This window comes from Triticum aestivum, chromosome 3B (assembly GCF_018294505.1).
Source record: "Triticum aestivum cultivar Chinese Spring chromosome 3B, IWGSC CS RefSeq v2.1, whole genome shotgun sequence".
Taxonomy (NCBI): Eukaryota; Viridiplantae; Streptophyta; class Magnoliopsida; order Poales; family Poaceae; genus Triticum; species Triticum aestivum.
Window position 1 is genome coordinate 315061214 of NC_057801.1, and position 5697 is coordinate 315066910.

Here is a 5697-nt window from a genome sequence, read left to right on the forward strand (position 1 = left end):
GAAGGCCTCGGGCTGAGAAGAGAGGGGGAGAAGTGAGGCCCGGCACCGTTTTCGGATACCGAAAACGTCCGACGATTAAACCGACTATATGCGGCTATATGGTTAACGGTTGGGCTGTCAAACGGACTCCGAATGCGACAAAATTTTGCAGGCGGACTGTCTATACTATAATAAGACCGCACGCCAACTTTCACCCCATTCCGAGAACATTTTTATGCCACTTATAAAATATATTTCGGAGGTGCCGCGGGCGCGTGTGAGAGTGTTAGGGCTCAGAACGGACAACGGAGAGAACCGGGAGAACCCAGACGGATGCATGTTTTGAAAAACATGCTGATGAAATGCACATGATGACATGGCAAAGTTCAACACGCAAGCAAATGACATGGCACGACGGCGAATAACTAGATGACACCTGGCGCATCAACTCGGGGCGTTACAACTAATCCTTCGCCTAGGTTTTTTAATAGTGGAATCCGTTGAGTGCAAATTTAAAGAACAATCATCAAGTTTATGAAACCTAGAACATCACATAAAGCTTTTGGAATAGTTGAAATGCTAGCACCCAAATCACACAGAGCATTGCACTCATAATATTTAATCTTGGTTTTAGTAGTATGTTCCCATTCATCATAAAGCTTTCTAGGGATTGAAACTTCCAACTCAAGTTTTTCTTCAAAAGATTTCATCATAGCATCAACAATATGTTTAGTAAAAGCCTTATTATGATTATAAGCATGAGGTGAATTAAGCATGGATTGCAACAAGGAAATAAAAACAATCAAAGAACAATTATCCTAATTAAATTCCTTGAAATCCAGAAGAGTGGGATCGTCACTACTTAAAGTTTTGACCCCGCCAATCCCACTTTTATCAAAATTTTCGGTAAGATCTTCACCATCCAAATTATTGGGATGCCTTCTAGCTAAAGTTGACTCACCAGTCCCTTATTTATCAAGTTTTATATTAGCAGACAAAGATTCAATAGGAGTCACAACAATCACTTTAAGATCTTCATCATTATTATCATGAAAACTAGAAAATCATGCTTTTTTGAACCAATCTCTCTTAGCACGCAACCTAGCGGTTCTCTCCCTACTTTCATTAATGAAATTTAAATAGATTTCAGAGACTCATTAACATTAAGCTTGGGTGGCATACACCTAATCTTAAAAGAATCAATCTCATGAGAAATTCTATCAACATTTCTAGCCAAATCATCAATCTTAAGCAATTTTTCTTACCATAGCATTGAAAATCTTTCGAGAATTAATGAAATCCTTAATATTATTCTCAAGATCAGAGGGTATCTTATTATAATTTCCATAAGAATTGTTTTAGGAATTACCATAATTATTAGAGGAATTGCTAGGAAACGACCTAGGGTTAAAATTGCCTCTATACGCATTATTACCAAAATTGTTCCTACCAACAATATTCACATCCATAGATTCATTATTATTCTCAATCAAAGTGGACAAAGGCATATCATTAGGATCAATAGGAGATCTCTTACTAGCAATCGATTTAATAAGTTCATCCATCTTTCTACTCAAAGTATTAATTTCACTAGAGGCTTCTCTCTTGAAGAAAGCATATAGTGGGTAAACAAATTACTGTTGAGCAAGGGATAGAAAAGCGCAAAGTTATGATGATATGGAAGGCAATGATCATGAATATAGGCATCACGTCAGTAACAAGTAGACCAAAACGATTCTGCATCTACTACTATTACTCCACACATCGACCGCTATCCAGCATGCATTTAGTGTATTAAGTTAACAAGAACAGAGTAACGCCTTAAGCAAGATGACATGATGTAGAGGGATAGATCCAATCAATATGGTAAAAAAATCATATTTTTATCCTTAATGGCAACAACACAAATACGTGCCTCGCTACCCCTACTGTCACAGGGTGAGGACATCGCAAGATTGAACCCATCAAAAAGCACCTCTCCCATTGCAAGAAAGATCAATCTAGTTGGCGAAACCAAATCAATAGACCAAAGAGAAATACAAAGGTATCTTAATCATGCATAAAAGAGTTCAGAGAAGACTCAAAAATTATTCATAGATAATCTGATCATAAATCCACAATTCATCGGATCTCAACAAACACACCACAGAAGAAGATTACATCGAATAGGTCTCCAAGAACATCGAGGAGAATATTGTATTGAAGATCAACAAGAGAGAAGAAGTCATCTAGCTACTAGCTATGGACCCATAGGTCTGTGGAAAACTACTCACACATCATCAGAAGGGCAGCAAGGTTGGTGTAGACGATCTCCGTGATTGAATCCCCCTCCGGTAGAGTGCCGGAAAAGGCCCCAAGATGGGATCTCACGAGAATAGAAGTTTCGAGTGGCGAAAAAGTTTTTTTGGTGTGCCCTATGATGTACGGAGAATATTTGGGTATTTATAGAGCTGGAATTAGGGTTAGGGGAGCCTCGAGGGGCCCACAAGCCTGGGGGCGCCCCCCCTGGGCGCGCCCTGTGAGCTTGTGGCTCTGGTGGCCTCCTTCCTAAGCTTCCTGGTTGTCTTCTGGTCCAAGAAAAATCCTCAAAAGGTTTTGTTCCATTTGGTATTGATTTTCTGTAAAAGACAAAAACAAGGAAAAAACTGCAACTGACACTGGGCAGTAGGCTAATATGTTAGTCCCAAAAAATGATAAAATAACATATTAATGCATTAAAACATCCAAGGTGGATAATATAATAGCGTGGACCAATCAAAAATTATAGATATGTTGGAGATGTTTCAGTTATCCACTTCAACTCCTTAGATTAGCGTTGAGCGAAAATTTTAGGGTTAGGGTTGCGCAGCATTCATCTCGGATTGAACGAGTTGAAAGGATCGACTTTACTGATTTGCCCTCTGGCCACTGCGCTAAGTATGCTTTGGTGCCTCCGAGCTATACTAATTGGTGAAACCAACTCTAAAATCTCAGTAGAACCCTAGCACTTAGGAGAGACCGGGACACACATCGGTCCGACCGAAGCAATGTGGCCAAGTCTTTGTTGTTGCTTTCGGTGCTACCGAAATGATCAAATTAGTAATTCTGATACGAAACCTAAAACTAAAGTTTGAACTCAGTTTTGTTCAAAAATAGTTGCATTTTGTGTAGCTCATCCGCTCCGCCTTACCTAATCCATTCACAGGGTTAGTTGTCAGCATGTCTGAGTCTAGTGACAATCAGAATAATTCCAGAGAGGTCAATTTGGACCTATATGCAGGCACAAGTGCTGAGGAAAGATATCATGAGGGAGAGGGGGGCTCTCCAAGCTTGCCTAAAGCAGCTATCAAAACAAGGAAGAAAAGAACTCAAATGATGAGGATGAGGACTTCCATGTTGAGGAAGTGACCTCGAAGAAGAAGAAAGTTGTGCTAGCTAAAGAATATGACACCTCTGCAAGCACAAGGCCAACTGCAACTAAATCCATGGCCAAGGTTGCAGGCAAGAAGAGGATTAGGAAGATACTTATTCATGTTGAGGGAAGACCTATCTCTATGTTTGAGCATCCAGATGAAAGAGATGATGAACTAGAAACTGCTAAGCCCCCTCCAGCCAAACAACATAAGCTTTTGGTTGATACTATGCCCAAGAGAGAAGCCACAACCTCTAAGTTTGTTGCTGCCCCAAGCCCAAGGGGAGGACCACTAGGAACATACCTGTTGCAAAAGAGGACAAGGCCCAAGTGCGTGAGAGAGAGGAAAAGGATGAAGAAGCCCAGTGTTGATGAAGCTTAGAACCAGACTGCCAGAACACAATGATATTCATTCTGTGGTAGAGAATATGAAGGAGAGGAAGGACAAAGGATTCATGAAATGGAGATAGTCGGGCCCCTACTCCATCAGAAGGAGAACTGATGTGGACTACCGCTTCTACACCACAGAGCATCATGACTTCTATGAGATAGTGCTTCACGACAAGAAGCCTGTGGTAAGTGACATGAGGTGGGTGATACGTCCATTTTGCATCATGTTTTCCTACTATTATTTATAGTGTTTTTATTCAATATAACACTTTGTGGAGTAATTGTAATGACTTTTCTCTCATAATATGCAAGCTTTATACAAAGAGGGAGATTACCGACAGCTGGAATTCTGGACCTGAAAAAGTTATGCCAGAGATACCTATTATGTACATCTCCAAATGGGATGAAATTTTACGGAGAATTATTTTGGAATATATTAAAAATATTGGAGAAAATAAACACCAGAGGGGCCACCTAGGTGCCCACTAGGCACCAGGGCGCGCCAACCCCCCTGGCGCACTCTGGTGGGTAGTGGCCCCTGGCCAGCCTCCGATGCCCATGTTCTGGTATATATGGTCATTTTCCCTAGAAAAATCAAAGGGAGGACTTTCGGGATAGAGCGCCGCCGCCTCGAGGCAGAACCTGGGTAGGAGCACTTTCGCTCTGCGGTGGAGCGATTTCGCCGGGGACACTTCCTTGTGGGAAGGGGAAATCAAAGCCATCATCATCACCAACAACCCTCTCACCTTGGGAGGATCAATATTCATCAACATCACTAGCACCATCTCATCTCAAAACCCTAGTGCATCTCTTGTGTTCAATCTTTGTATCAAAACCTCAGATTGGTACCTGTGGGTGACTACTAGTGTTGATTACATCTTGTAGTTGATGCTAGTTGGTTTATTTGGTGGAAGATATATGTTCAGATCCATTATACTATTTATTACTCCTATGATCTTGAGAATGAATATGATTTGTGAGTAGTTTCTTTTGTTCTTGAGGACATGGGAGAAGTCTTGTTACAAGTAATTATGTGAATTTTGATATTCGTTCGATATTTTGATTATATGTATGTTGTGATTCCCTTAGTGGTGTTATGTGAACGTAGACTACATGACACTTCAACATCTTTTGGCCTAAGTGAATGCATTGTGGTGTAGTTATTAGATGATGGGTTGCTAGAGTGTCAGAAGCTTAAACCCTAGTTTATGCGCTATTCCGTAAGGGGCTGATTTGGATCCATATGTTTAATGTTATGGTTAGATTTTATCTTAATTCTTCTTTCGTAGCTGAGGATGCTTGCGGGAGGGGTGAATCATAAGTGGGAGGATTTTTGAAGTAAGAACATCACCCGAGCACCGGTCCACCCACATATCAAATTATCAAAGTAGAGAACGTGAATCAAACAAACATGATGAAAGTGACTAGATGAATTTCCCGTATGTCCTCGAGAATGTTTTACTTATTATCAGAGACCATTCCAGCCTGTCCCTTCCTACAAAAAGGATTGGTCTACCTTGTTGCACTTTTGTTACCATTATTATTACTTTATTGTTTTAAATTATCTTGCTATCAAACTATCTATTACCGGCAATTTTAGTGCCTGCAGAAAATACCTTGCTGAAAACTGCTTGTCATTTCCTTATGCTCCTCGTTGGGTTTGACACGGTTACTTATCGAAAGGACTACGATTGATCCCCTATACTTGTGGGCCATCGGTGGATGGATTGGAAGTACATTGAGAAGCATGAGGATCACTTCCCCACGTTCATGAGGACTTCATGACCATTGGTATTGATGATTTCATTGTGAAGAAACTGACTGCATGGAACGATGAGAAGATCATGCAATTTTACTCGACATCTCACTTCTATCCGAATGGAAGAATAGTCTGGATGACCGAAGGAGTCGGGTACCAGTCCAGTGTAGTTAAGTGG